Source organism: Triticum aestivum, chromosome 4D, assembly GCF_018294505.1.
Source record: "Triticum aestivum cultivar Chinese Spring chromosome 4D, IWGSC CS RefSeq v2.1, whole genome shotgun sequence".
Lineage (NCBI taxonomy): Eukaryota > Viridiplantae > Streptophyta > Magnoliopsida > Poales > Poaceae > Triticum > Triticum aestivum.
In genome coordinates, this window is record NC_057805.1 from 275,658,913 (window position 1) to 275,675,275 (window position 16,363).

Below are 16,363 nucleotides of genomic sequence, written 5' to 3' on the forward strand. Positions count from 1 at the left end.
TAAAGCACATTATACATACGAAAGTTACACAATGAACATTATAAATAGATAGCTATGAACTAGCATACATTTGAATTCAACTTAAGGTGGTTTAAAAAAATCGAATTCAACATGAAGTCCATTCAGTTATTTGAATTCGATATCATGGCATTTGTAAATCATACCTAAATTATGGGGGTACCAATCTTTGCTCTGCTTTTGTACATAATAGCATATATAGTCGTGTACAAAATAGATTCAAATTTAGCTCCTCCATTCCAAAATAATCGTAGTTATAGGATTTTGAAGTGTCAAAATTTCAAAAAGAAGCGGCTAATTTAATGAGGTCTTCAAACATACAAGGTCAAATTTAACGTTGTCTATTTAGGTCAATCCTCAAAGTTTAAGAGTACTCTAAACGTGAATGCTTCTGTTTCAAAATTTCGAACGAAGCACCAAAAGAGCGTCTACTCGCCCGAAACCACGTGAGAGCAATGTTTGGTAGTAGAAGGAAATTACTTTTATAACTACGACCCGTGAAACCTACCGGCCCGACGTCCAAAGGTCTAAAGCAGGGTAGGTTTGTAGCTTCATCTAGACACCACGCAACCGCCTCCGAAAAACATTCATACACAATGGCCGCCTAAGCACACATGCGCACGGCAGAAATCGCTCCCGCCCACTATTTGGGACACCTAGGACTGCCATCCTATCCCCGACCCACAGTAGGTCCGAAATTTAAGAGGGGGGCAAAGTTTGTACTTTCCCCAAATTTCAAACAAGCGCATCCCATCTGTTCAAAAAAGCCAAAAACAAGCGCATCCCAGACCGAAACATGGTTCTCCCTTAGCTCCCCCTGCCCCCGCCCCCCCCGTTCGATTCCCCATTCGTACTCCGTGGGCGTCAAAACTACCTCTCCACCAGCCGCGAAACCCCGGCATCCTCCATCTGCCACCCCATCCCACCCATCAACCGCCGCCCTCCTCCATCATGCCGGAGCCGATACCCCGACGTCGTCGTCCACCACAACCTCAACCGCAACACCCTCCACGACTAGTAGTTGAAGCTGAGGCCGAGCTGTCCATACCCGAGCCAGTTCAACCACGCCGTCCTACGCCTCACCGCACCGGAGTTGTTCCTTCTAAGCCATCCTTCACCGCCTCAGATCTGCTTCCCCCTCCGTTGATATACGGCCACGGCAACACAGTCAACAATTTGGCCATGGGTTCGTCCAAGGCTGCACCCTCCTCCAAAACATCGTTTCCCCTAGCAAAAAGAAGAAAATCGTCGCGACATATGGAGGACACAACACTGGCAACCGGAAATGGTACTCCTCTTCCCTTATTCATGCAAATTTTACGTGTCTGCTTGCACGGTATTCATCCCACAGAAGGCACTAGTTAACTGCTTCTTCTTGATACTAGATGTTCCCAGTAACTCGCGATGCACAAGGTTTCTCCCCATATACTATTTCACCTTAGCTAGAGGTCCGTCGCCCCCCTGGATTTCAATTCCTGGTCAGTTGTTCCCAATTAACGGTAGCATTCCCCGGTGTAACAGGCGCTAGCCCGCCTATTACACCGGGAAAGCAGTGCCTCGGTGTTTATCTTAGGGGCGTGTGGGGCCTAGAGCTGCTGGCGCCCGATCTGGAGGTCGGCCGGGATTAAAGGGATGGCCTGGGGGTGCTGCCAAGCACGACAGTGTTGTGAGGTCGAGGGGAGGGCGGGGCGGCAGAGGCAGTGGTCTGGGCCGGTGGTTGCTGGGATTCGAGAAAGATCGTCAACAGTGACTGGCGGGAGGTAGACGAAGGCCATCTGCCCGTTCCTTATAGATCGGACGGTTCATAAAAAAATCGACTGACCTATTTATGTTCAGTCGACTTTTATTTTGATAGGACCACATGTGGTGGTGTGCTGGAGGAGTACCTGCATTTCCCAGCCATCCTTGTGCTCATATATTACATAATCATACGGAGTAGAATCTAATTTTGTTTGACATGCAATGTTGTAGAGCTATCATATGTCTCCTGTCATTTATTTTTCAGCCATCTGCTATCTGCTACTTTTACAGTGCACTAGTTCTTCCCACACTTCACCCATACTCTCACTATTGTGTTTTTATGCAAGGGTATTTCAGACTCTGCTGCCTTGACAAAAGCAGAAAAGAAAAGAGAGAAGTCGCTCCAGCTTCGTACGTGGCTAGGCCAGACACGTTTCATCCTTATAAAGGGTGCAGGGTCAGCAGATGGAAATGGTAAACGTAGCTCTGGAGTTGATGATCTCGCTCTCCATGAACCACCATCCCAGGTGCTTGCTTTAACTTCGCAGTGTCATATGTGGTTGCATGTTGAATATGGTGTCTAGCTTGTATTCGAAAGGCCGAATTCGGTCTTTATTAAGATAAGGAAAGATATTTTTTACATGAACCACCATCCCGGGAGCACCAGCAGACAAATAGCTAGTCAGGGCACTGACCTAGCCAGTGACAAGCCCAGCACAGGCATGCATCACCTGGAAGCCAACTAAAAAGCCACGATGGTGGCGAAGCAGCCCGCCTCCCACCAGGCTCTCAGGTCCTCGATGATCATGCTCACCACTCCAGCCGGATGTGTATTGCTTCCAATTTGGTTAAATTGCATCTTCTTAGCTTACACATTATACCTTTGAATATGACATGCCTTCTTGTTTTTGGTACATACTACATTTGTCTATTAACCATGTTCTTACATAAAAACTATTGTTCTTGTGTATCCCTCATCAATCACTTATGATGAGACAGTCACCCCAGTGGGTTACTTTGAGAAAAGATCCTCTTTTGAAGAATGCAGTGTCAGCCTCCCCACATGATTCTCAAGAAACAGCAAGGCTAGATGAAGATAGTGAACGTAGCTCTATAGTTGATGACCGCATTTCCCCTACACCAGAATCGCAGGTGCTTTCTCTAACTTGGCAGCGTGATATGTGGTTGCATGTTGCATATGGTGTCTAGACTGTAATTCTTCCAATCTGGTTAAATTGCATGTGCTATTTTGCTTAGTTTATACATTATACCTGTTAATGTGACATGCCTTCCTGTTTTTAGTACATAGTACATCTGTCTATTAAGCATGTCCTTACATAAAACTATTTTTTTGTATCCCGCATGAATCAACATGATGAGACACCTTTAGTATATGCAGTGTGATATTAGTTGCATCTTTCATATGATTTATAGCATGCGTTGCTTCAAATTTGTTGAAACGCCATTTATGATGAGATGCTTTTAACTTGGCAGAGTCCTATTGGTTGCATCTTTCATGTGGTGTCTAGCTTGCATTGCTTCTTATTTGTTGAAATGGCTTCTACTTAGTTTACACAAATAGTTGTGAATATGCCATGTGTTTGCCTTACATCAAAGTAGTGATTGTCAGTACCATGCACAAATGAGTTCTGAAGAGTGAATTTTATTGCTTTTTCTTGTCGGTTTTACTTGACATATCAAAATCAATAAAGCGGAAGGAAAGTAGCAAGGCAGCGGATATAGGTGCTCCTTCCAAACGGAGGGCCTCTACAGATTCTACTCCACCACCCCCCCCCCAAGAAGATTTGCAAGACAACACATGCATAGACACTCAACGTAGATGTGTTGATGACGAGCATGTCTGCCCTAGTGCACCATCACAGGTGCTCCCTCTAACTTGGCACCGTTATATGTGGTTGCATGTTATGTATGATGTCTAGCTTGTATTGCTTCTAATTTTGTCGAATTCCATCTGCTTACTTTACACATTATACTTGTGAATAAGACACGTGTTCCTGTTTCTAGAACGTACAATATCTGTCTATCACACCATGTTCCTACATCAAATTACTACTGTTGTGTAACCTGCAATAATCACTTATCATAAGACACGTTTGACTTGGGAGTGTGATATAGGTTACATCTCACATTCTTTTCTAGCTTGTACTACTTCTAATTTGTTGAAATGGCACTTATGACGAGATAGTTTTAACTTGGTAGAGTGATATTCGTTGCATCTTTCATATGGTGTCTAGCTTTCATTGCTTCTAATTTGTTGAAATGCCTTCTCCTTAGTTTACACATCATAAGTTGTGAATATGCAATGCTGTGAATATGCAATGGCACTAATGACGAGAGACCTTTAACTTGGTAGTGTGATGTTGTTTGCATCTTGCATATGATTTATTTCTTGTACTGCTTCGCATTTGTTTAAACGCCATTTATGACGAGACACTGTTAACTTGGCAGAGCGATATTTGTAGCATCTTTCATATGGTGTCTACCTTCCATTGCATTGCTTCTAATTTAGTGAAATGTCTTCTGCTTACTTTACACAACATAGTTCTGGTTATCTCATGCCGTCCTGTTTTTCGTACATATTACATCCTCCTATCATGTGGTTGTCTAACATCAAAGTTCAGTTCGTCTGTATCACGTATCAATTTTTTCTGAAGAAATAAATTGTTATTCGTTTTTCTTGTCGGCTTGACTTAACATGGCACATAGAAAGAGGAAGGAACACAAAATGACAGGGAAAGGGAAGCGAAAGAATCCTGCAGATTCTGCTGGTACTGATGGTGCAATAGAAGGTCAAAGTCCTGTGGAAAATTGTACAAACAAGGTATCCCAGGCTACACAAGCTGCAGAACAAGCCAAACAAAAACCAATAGCTGCCACCAGACAAGCAGAGACAGCCCTAGTTGTTGCAACACCTTCCATAGTACCACCAGTTGCACGAGTTACTCATTGGTCAACTCAGCTAGCAGCATGTTCCCAAGCTCCCTTTCCACCTAACACTACTTCCGAAGCACTCTTGACACAAGAAGAGTTGGCAAGATCAGATGAACTTAGTGAGCTTCAACAGCAAGAAGGTAGTTGCTGGAGTCAAGTTACAGTTGCATGCTTCTTTATATGTAGTCTCACAGTTTGATGTACACTAACACTTCCTATGTTCGTTGTTGGACTAGCACCTAGGCGCAACAGGAAACAAACATCAGGGATAATGCTCGATAGGTTAACTAAATCTAGAGGAGGAAGAATGGAGATACATTTTGAGGCAGGTTTAAAAAGGCCACGTGATGCTACAGAGTCAGCCAAGTTAGTATCAGAGGCAGCGGTTGCCATTAGGTGTCATGTACGTATCCTCCCAACATGGATTCATTACAGGAATGACGAATACGAAACCCAGTTCAACACCTTCCTCGACCATTTATCTGTAAGTATGGTTTTGTATGGAAACTAGTAATATCGTCTTGCTCTGTCCCATACTTTCTAGGTTGCTGATAATGAGACTCCCATAATTTTCAACAGATGTGGTTCAAGTTGGATAGCCAAGATGATGCAACCAGACAAGCTTGCACCCATGTTTTCAAGTCTGCTCTGCGACAGTATCGGTATAACTTGAGGAAAACTCACTTTGAAAGCAAGGCTATAAGTGAACTTGCCTAAACATCTCCAGTGGAAAATATATCGGAAGAAGACTGGAGAGGCCTCGTTAAACACTGGTCTGATCCAGATTATCAGGTACATTATATATATATGTGATCAAATCACATGTTGAAGTCCTATTTACGCATGTGCATCACAAATCTATCTTCTTGTAGGTGAACTGTTCAAAGAACAAGGCCAACTGTACGAAAGTGAAATTCCAACAGACGACAGGATCTCGTAGCTATATTGCACACTGCGAGGCTCTTGTAATTAGCTACTGTTTCACTCTTTTCGCTGTACCATATTATCAGATCTATATTGACTTGTTCCAAATGCAGAGGAAAGCCCGCAAGGACCAAAAAGTACCTGAACCAAATGTTGTGGAAATCTTCAAGGACTGTCACACTAGCAAGACGAAGGGCACGACTACACCAGTCAAAGCCGTTGTTGTAAGTCCTTAATCCTCATGCCTTTTAACTACTACTTACTCTGACTTGTGCCTTGAACTGCATGGTTGGCAGCCAATGTCTATTACTCTTTTCAATTTTGTACGCAATTGTCTTAGCGTATCATTGCACTTTACAAGGTTTAAAAGAGAGGAGTGATGTTCCTTTGATCTTGATCTGTAATATAGTTCCGTGCTGGACTTGCCCACACAACGTAACAATTTCCTGTTTGTCTGTTCTCAGTTGTTTTGTGATATGAATGATGACATACTATGCTTATCGTATTATAAACTTTGTCTCTTTATCCTTAGCTGTCAATACAATGTGAAGAAATAGACAATACATTAGCCATGGTACATGGTCATATGTTTGGAACCTGGTTTTATTACGTACTTTGCAGTAAAATACAACTAATATTTTACATGGGTTCACCAGAATAAGTTCTGTATATAGACCAAAGCTAATTTGTTTGGTTTTGCTGCCTCCTTAATATCTTCTGTTCTGGTACTACTAATGTAAAAACTCAACTTTTCAGCAATCTATGGAAAAAATGGTCGAACCGCCACCTTCTGAAGGTGGCGAGGCAACTATAACCGCAATGTCAGCTCTTGCTGCAGTGGGTCAGTACCTGTCCACTAACAGTGCCAAAAGCACGTTCCTGTGTAATATTGGGTTGGTTGTTAAGGCAATCTCGTCCAAACTGCCTGATGATCAAGATATGCAAGCTCAAAACAATGTTATATTTGCGCTCCAGACACAAGTCCATTCCCTAACAAAGACCTTTGTGAAACAAGGACAGACATTGTTCGATGTCGTCAAGATATGCATGGTTTTGAAAACCAGACTATCAGACATTTGGTATGTTGTTCAAGAGCCTAGGAGAAATGAAGGCGAAGGTTATGGTGCTCCATCGGACAATACAACATGAAAACATAACAGTCAGGCCAAATGAACTGGGCTTCTGAACTTCTGGTGGTGCATTTATCTACCAGACTGTTAACTTTTATGCCAACCTTCCTTTTGTTTTATACTTGTAATTTGTTTTGTTGCGATACAAAATTTGTTCTTAACGTGCAGCAACCGGCTGAAAAAAACAGCAAGCCATTTTTGTATAGTGTAGGGTTTTCCCTATATTTGCACTGGTGGCGATCTTTGATGCCCAGTGGATGTAATCTGTGCAATCGCCTTAATAGCCTAGCATTAGTTTCAGGCTTATTTATTTCCTAGTCTTCTTTTTCCCTGGTTTGCTAGTGTCCGCAACAACCATGGGCCATATACGGACCGTGGTAACCTTGACCCTGCTACAGGCTATAGGATCCATGGGCCTCCTACGGGTTGTAGATAAATGGGCCTCCAATAGGGCCGTAGAATCGGTGGGCCTCAGGCTGTCGGATAAATGGGTCTACATGGGCTGTAAATGGACGTAATTGGTATCGGCCCAGCATGGTAACGGGCCGTTAACAGGCCGGAGGACAGCAAAGGCTTAATTCTGTCACATGCATAATGGGTCGTTAATGGGCCAGAATATAGGACGGGCTAGAAATGGCGCAACGGGTTAACATGCCACAAACGGGCCGACTCTTGCCACGGGCCGAATTTGGTCCATTAGGGGAACAAGCCAGTGACAGGCCGGAAGTAATCGAGGGCCGGAAAGGAGCCCAAGAACGTATGGGCCGTCAGTTGGCCGAAAGCTAACACGGGCTGGAAACGGCCCATGTGAATCATGGGCCGTTAATGGGTACAAAGAAATTTACTGTTCACTATGGGCTAGAGTCACCGTGGGCGTCTAAAGGGCCTAAAGATACGAAAGGCCTCATATGGGCCGAAAGACGCCGTGGGCCATACATGGGCCGAAAGTGAGACGGGCTAGTGTTATATTCGACGGCCCACATGACATTGTCTGGCCGATTTCGAGTAGGCCCTAACGGGCCGTGAGTTACCGGGTCGTAAAATGGGCTATTTGCAAAGAGACCGTTAACACGCTTTTCATGGGCCAACCCGCTAACTTTTGACCAAGTCAAACGGTCCGGACTTTCTAAGCTAAATGGGCCAGTGGTGGGCCGTCGCACGTGTCTACATATCATAGGCGCCTATCTGCCCCACTGACGAGCTGACACGTGTTTCCTCCGGCCAATCAGAATTTTACACGTGGAAAATTCCCATTGGTCTGGGCTGTTACGGGTTATGGATCAAAAACCGGACCCGATAGCTTAACGGCAACCCGTTACGGTGGATGCCACGTGTCGGTCACCCTTGACAAAAGCACTTCTGTGATGCGCGATTTATCGTCATGGAAGTGGACACTTTCGTGATGATAATTTTGGTAATGTCATGGAACACTTCTATGACAGCACAGGTATGACTATCTTGATTCTGTCATAAAATAGTCATGGATGTACATGCATGACAAAAAACGTGACCTACTTTGACAAACACGTATCATCACGGAAGTGTACTTTTTTGTGGTGAGTTGGGCACGCCTTATATAGGCCGCGGGGAAGCCTCTAGAGCTCACGGCGAGCTCCAGCTAAGCACTAATGGAGGACAGGAGCTCGTAGTGGCACGGGCGCGATGACGGTGACCACACCACAACGATTCAAGGAGGGGCAGCAACGCAGGGAGGTGCAGGGGGTCACGAGGAAGCTGTAGGACATTAATGGAGGTCAAGACGACGAGGGAGACGACGGGAACAGCGGCAAGAATAGGCCAGAGCATGAGTTTGCCATGACGCAAGAGTGATCACCACACGCACTGGAGCAAATTGCTCGTTTTGGCCAGACCAACCGTGTCTGGTAGAATGACCATGATACCCTGAGTCCAAACGAAGCAACAAGTCAGTCCACGGGCGAAGAAGAGAAAAGCAGGAGGAGCCAAAGCAAATCTGCAGCAACCTTCTTGTGCTGTCCAGAGGGGACACAAGCTTGGCAACCAAGGAAGTGATTTGTTTGGTGATGATCACACACTAAGGTGATGCTGGTCACCAAAATTTAGCTTAGTGGGAGGGGTTTAGAGGGTACTTGTTGTAGAATGCACCATAATGGCCAGAATTAGAGATTTGGATGATGCACTCACATGAAGATGCAAGTTGAGCTGAAATTGTGCATGGCCCAATGATTTGAAGAAGTGAAGATGCCCAAAAAGTTCCAGGCCATTTGGATGAACCAAACTAGCACTTGCTTCACAATGCTTTGCTCTGGACAGAAACTTGGAAAAATTGCACAAGGCAATTGGGTAGATTAAATGGGCCAAAACTTGGTGGAGGGAGTTGATATGGATAGGAGAATGCCCTGGAAAACTTTAACCTTAAATGAAGCAATATAAAATATAGTTGCTTCACAAACTGAAAATCTGACCAGAAACTAAGATTTGGAGCTAGGCTCACATAGATGCCTATCATATGAAGGACCTTGCAAAGTTTCAACTCATTTGGATATGCTTCATGAGCTCATATTTGGTGGAGAGTCATGATTTTATCATATGAAGGACCTTGCAAAGTTTCAACTCATTTGGATATGCCTATCTAGTACTTCCTTCACAATGGCTTCCCTCAGACAGGAACTTCGAAAATTTGCTCAGGAATATTTACTAGGCAAATTGAGTTGAATTTTGGCATGGGGAAATGATATGGACAGGAAAAGATGTACAAAAAGTTTGGGATCAATTGAGCAAAGATAAATGACACTTCCTTCTCAAACCACCACTTAGGGCAGAATCAGAAAAGGAATATTTGTGAATTATCTTTGATGATGCCAAGGAAGGATTTTGACATATATGTGGAAGATATGACCCAAAAATATTTATGAGAATTATTTGGGAATTTTGGGAGTGACAGAAATATAGGTTGCTTCACAACCTAGGGTTTAAAGGGTTATTCCTTTAACAGAAAAGAAATATTCCCAAGAAAAAGAATATTGGATTAGGTCAATGATGAAAATGATCTTGGGATGATGATGAGGATGACAAGCCACTATAAAACCTAGGAAGACATGATCTTCCCAAGTTTCAGAACCACATAGCCGCAGAAAAATAAATCAAATCAAGAAATCCAAGAAAATAATCAGAAAAAGAAAAGGGCAAAATCCAGGGTGTTACAGTATGTGTGGAATTAAGATTATTATAACAGTGACACATATCATAGACAGAGAATTGCAATGTCGTGGTCATAATCATACCCCAAGTTAAAAAAAAATAAGCCAATGGCTTTCATATTCTAGCAATATGTCACGGTTCAAGCATCATGTAACAATGAGAGGAAAACTGCTATGACAGAGCCTACTCATATTCTACCATAGCACTTACTACTGTTCTCATATCAACTCTAAGCAATATCATGCGTTGTTATATAAATCTTGGAAATGAGAGTAACATATAGCAGTCATGAGGTTATACTCATAATATCTATTCTAACAATCATTAGATGCCAATTGTTCACATATCAACTCTAACAATAACATGTGTGGTCATAAAAATCTAGGAAATGAGAGGAACATATAGCAATGATGTGGTTATAGACATACTATCTATTCTAAATTTGTAACAATGAACAGGCAGTCGTATTCATAAGGTAAAGATGAGATGAGATAGAACAATTACACGATGATAGATTCCACCAGTATAGGCAGCCAATCTGTGCGTCGACCGCGTAAACGATGCCATCGTGCACTATAGCATCACACATAAATGTTGCCTCAACAGGATTGAAGATGAGCCATAACCATGTATGGCGACCGGATTCTAGATAGACTAATCCCATGTTGAACAAGGCAATGAGCTTGTAATCTATGTAGTCTTCTGATGGTGTGGGCACTTCACATATTACAACCTTCAGCAAACATAGGTCGAGCCAAAAGCTCGACGCGTCTTGTGCGTAGTAGGCAGGAGTGTCCGACGGGCTGCGAGGCTCGATGGCGGCGGTATCCAACGATGGAATGGTGATCTCTCGCTGGGTGTAGATATCCAAGAGATGCCATGGACTACCGGATTTGTGGATGAGGACGATCCAGTTGTCCTTCATGCCCGCCCAGTAGTGGCCGCGCATGAAGGATAGGTGGACGGGTAGTGGTAGGATGTCGAGGGGCACCACGGCAACCTCCGTAGGATCGTCAAGTCAGTGTCTGGGCCACCTGCAAGGACCGAGCATCAGCAAGCAGGGTGTCTTGAAAAGGGTCGGCCAGTTGCAAACGAGTAGACAGTACAAAGACACCGAGCATGCGGCCAGACGGACGGTGCTGAGCAGGTCCATACGATTACAGATCTGCTCCAAGAGAACATCAGGGAGGGAATTCCAATCACGGCCCTGTGTGTCAGTTGGTTCTGCCATAGGTTTTTTTAGGGCGCTGAGTGATTGGGGTTTTCGGTGCCTGCGAGCCAGCGGGGAAGTGGATTCGGACGGGCGAGCGAAGAAGATGGCGTGTGTGGCCGAGCAGTGAGCGGGGGGATATGGTACGCGCGAGCTACAAAGGAAGATGGCGCGGGCGGGTGAGCAATGAGCGGGGGGAAATGTTGTGCGGCCAACAATGGGGAAGAGAGGAGGAAGAAGAGTGAAAGACGGGGAAGAAAGTGCATTAAATCTCAATTCTACTAGCACTACTACCAGGATATATCGTCCTTCGGAGTGTAAATAGTTACGCCGATGACATGTGGGTCTACCTCAAGAGGGCCCATATGTCAGTTAATGGAGGAGAGAGGTGCGTAGGTGTATTTGCGGAAGCGTGCTCCACTGGCAAACATGATGGCAGTACTGGGTAAGGCTGATTTAGTAACACCAACACGCTGGTTCAGCTTATTAATTAAGTGTCCCATTTGCTGCAGCGTGTATTGTCACTTCACTATGAAGACTAGTTGAATCGTTCTCTCTGACCGAGATGGGGAATAATGGATCCTGAAGACTTCCTATCTATAGTCCCTATGCCTCTACGCTCATCCTGTCCAACAAGACGAAACATTGGCCAAGGCACCCGGCGCCTATAATGTAGGAGTACTAGTACTACCTCCTTTCCGGTTTATAGGGCTCAATTCAAAAATCTCATCAACCAAGGTAGATGGTGAGTGGTGGAATACTTTTTGTGGTTTGCATAAACACTCAATTAATGCACTCGTTTTCCTCAAAAAATTATGTTTACCAATGCATTAATTTTGTGTCAAACTTTGACCATCTGCTCCCTCCATCCAGGTGAATAAGTCATCTTTGGTTGTGCACCGTGACCAAGGAGGGAAAAACAAGAGAACTTAATGTTTATTTTCTAATTAATAGCATTGCATGCAATGAGCTATCCACTGCATGTCGTGTTTGATAGTCTTGAGTCATTGAAAACATGCACGCCCACATCTCTTATTGGTTGATATGTCAAGAAACAAGGTGGGAGTTAATGCACCGCGCCTAAGTGTTTTGGGATTATTTGGTTTTTTGCAAAGTGACTTATACACCTAGATGGAGGGAGTATTTAACTAATAAAATGTTAATGCATTTCACCAAAAATCATATCACTGGATTCGTATTTGAACATAGTTTTTAATGGTATAGTTTTTGTGACATGCATTGACACTTTGTTAGTTAAATTTACAGTCAAAATTTTACACTAAGTACGAAGGGGACCATTAAACCAGGACGGAGGTTTATATACAGGTCAATAAAAAAGCATCAACCAATATAGTAGTAAATGATGAGTGCCCGAAGATTTTTTTCGAAAGTACTCAATAATGGGCTGGTTTTCCTAAAGAAAATTATGTTTACGAACGTATTAATTGGAATGCATGCGTGAGGAACAATTGACCAGAACTTTTACATGCATTGGTGAGTTATCTCTTAATTCTTGCATGCAACGTTTTAATGAAGCTTGAAATATGAACATGTCAATGGGAGGGAGTAAAAGCCTCATGCATGCATGCATGCATGCAACATGCAACACTCACATGTACAGATGAACGCACGCAACACTCACGCACCCATGCGACGCACAGCACACGACGCAACACACACGCTCACGCTCAAGTGCTCAACCTACTCCCTACGTCTGTGAAAGACTGTACATATAGAGATTTACACATTGACCAGGGAATAATTAACGCCCAAAAGTAGCAGACTTATGTGTGCATGCGACCATTGAGAGAACAAGATTAAATGAAGGTTGTTGCATGCTGTAATTAAGGATAGACATGTAGCCCATAGCTAGAGCACAAGTTGGTGCATTAGTCAATCAATATCGATTTAGATTAAAGGCTAAATGCATTGGAAGTGTAAATGTACAGTCTTTGTTTTTTAGCCAATGTACACTCTTTGTTGGAAGACCGAGGGAGTACACGTGCATGCACTCACATACACAGCCAGGGTGGTTCCCGCGCAAGGGTTGGACTCCTGTCGCGCCTGCGTAAAGTTTTGTTTAACTGATTTCTTTGCTCTGCCAACTGACAGGTGGGACCCAGAAACCAGGTGACAATTTAACCAGTCAACAAAGTGCCACGTTGACTATGTGGCTGGTCAGTATGGTGCAATACAGTGCTCTATGATGAGCTAGTGATCGTATAATCACTACAAAACTATATAGTGACCGTAAAGAGCGTATTGTTACATACTTTGACCGCCAGTGTATTTTTCTCGTTTCAAATTAAGCCATATTAACCGGAAGGATGAAGTATGGACTAGTACTAGTACTGCTTTGATGTGTCCCGTCAACTCGCCGAACGAGGAGAAGCTTGCTTACTACACGTCTCCCTCGCCCACGCACACGGTGGCTCGCAGGACGAGGAGAGGATTTTGTCTACAACGCCCTCTCCCTCTCCCTCTCCCTCGCCCTCGCCCTCGTGGTGGACGTGCAGCAGTTCAATCTGTGTCAGATTGCCAGAAGCATATTGTACTGCAGTATCATCATTGTTGGACCTTCCGAAGAGGCGAAGAGCCAAGTGCAAGGTTCATACGAGTATGAGCTGTTGAACCTCCCGAAGAGGCAAAGAGCCAAGCGCAAGGTTTTATAGGAGTTGTCGTCCTAGTAGGAGTATACTACAACTATAGCAAACGATGCTACAGTATGATGCCGCCACGTCACCTATATCCAAAGCTGTACCACCTTTTTTTTCTCAAAGAGCGTGTTGGAGCCCGTGCAACAACCACACAAGTTGGATGTACACATAACACATTTACTAGTAATAAATTCTAAAGGACAAATTTTAGTATGCCACACAAGTTCATCTCCACTTCATGTTATAAATTTGTGCACGGCTAGTCTACATATATTCATAGCGCTACCGTTCACAATTTACCATACTCCACTTAAACATTATAGATGGGCTACATGTCCTCCTACAGGTTCCAGTCCCAGGTGTTCTTCATGGATGGCACGATCCATATCGGTGGGCAACGGGAATCATTGCCGCAGCTTTCTAGTCCGGTTCCACAAGATGGAGACTCATCCAAGCTGAAGCGGCATAAATCAGGGATAGTGTGTCCCGGCATGTCATTCATCCGGCGGTGCGCACTGAAGACACAACCATGCTTCATGAACGGCACGCCTTCGGTGTCATGCACGGAAGGTGGCATCCGCTTCACAATTGGGTAGCTGTCCCCAATGAAAAGCGAGTACTCTCCAAGAGTGTTCCTCGGCACCCACGTCGCATCACGGGGGTCGAACTCGGCGCCGTTCATCTGGTACACGCGGCATCTCAGATCTGGACACATGGTGACGTACATAGTCAAGGTTCATGCATAATAATGTTGTGCTCAAATATGGCGGTAAGTAATACTGTGCAGCAAATAGTACTACTTCGGTATAGAGGAAGTAAAATAACCGGCTTATTATATATAGCAACTCTTGGCTACATGGATGAGATAGTAAGACATGGAAAAACAAAAATGGTGGGAGCTAGTGGGTTCAAGTCTTCAAGGGCCTAGCTAGCTATACGCGTCCTCCAAGCTAAAAAGTACTCCTACTAGTACTAGTAAGTAGTACAACAATGAAAGAGCAGGCGAGAGGGTTAAAAAATATAATACTAAATGGAATACCTGGGTAGATGGTGACGGTCCGATCGTGGTAGATTGTGTGACCATGTTGCGCATCAGTGGTACCATGGGTAATGACTGCTAAGATAGTTGATCCCAATATGCCAAAGTCAGCTACAAGGTTCCAGGTTAAACCGAATCACGGATGCAAATGCACATCCAGGATCAGCGATCTTATTTTGATTGGGGGATGACTGGTCCCTTCAAAATAATGGAGTACCGTTAGGGATGCAAATGATGGTTTGTGCATTCCGTTTGTAATCTCCCGTACCGTAGGATGGCAACCATATGAAACAAGTCCCCTGTCTTGTCACCACGATGATGCGGCCTAGATGGCGCATGACGTCTTCGAACTTGTAGGGGTACAAATCTACCGCGGCCAACATGCGCCAACCTCTGCCATTACTGCCTCTTGCATTGATGGGAATCCTTATGTCGAACACCGCGATGAGATAGTAATCGTCGTAGCCGCGTCGCTTTGTCGGCGGGTCCACAATTGCTATCTTCTTCAATCTCATGTAGGCATCATCATACATATTCAAGCCCAGCCAGTCCGGAAGGCCGATCCCAATGGTGGAGAAGGGGTCTACGGGAATGGTCGCACTGCTATGGATGTTGTGCAAAATAATGGTGGTATGCAAGCCAATCTTTGTTGGCACTGACCCATACCTATATACAAGATAGTGGGCAGCGGAGAAATTATGGGATGGAAATGGAATAACTAAGTACTACATGATCAAACTCCATGACTGACCTGCTCATCGGACAAAATCCGACTACCTCTCAACGTCGGCAACTCTAGCGGAGTCAACGTGCAACCATGGCCTGGGAGCAGTGGGCTATTTCAAGGATTGTCCCATAGAAGAAACCTTCTCCTCGATGATGCATGGAAGACAAACAAGCATGGCCTTTTCCCAAGCCTGTTTAAGCACCGTCTTAAAAAAGTTGGTGTAGGAAGCACCGAGTCTTGCGACGGTGAGGACGTCGGCGCGGCGTGCAGTTTCTCCCAGAGGATCATCATCCAAGGTCTCCTAGCCCCGACGAGGAGAACCGCCTGGCGAATCCATGGGAGCAGCGACGAACTGCCTTCTCTTCGGGGGGGGGACTGACAAGGAGGAGATAAGAGCGTAGTAACCGGAGGGCCTCGTCCCTCCGAACTGTAGCTCCTCGATCGTTCCTTAGTGAAGGTGTGGGGCTATTATTTACTACGTACTCGTACTCTAGCAGTACTAGTACTACTTTCTCAACTAGTAGTGCGATGTACTGTACTTCTAGTATAGTGCACCAGTTTTGAACTCCTGAATCTGAGGGCCAAGGAGCTACAGTTGGAAGTTGAGGGTACTGCTGTTCTCTAGAACCATTGCTGTACTACCAATGCAGGGAAAGTACACCTGCATATTGGGTACTCTCGGTGCTCTATTCAAGCGCGTAGCTGGCCTACTCAGCCGCTCCTCTCATGCACACTAGCAGCCTGTTTATCAGCGACGGTTACTGTGGGGGCAGAACATTTGAGTTA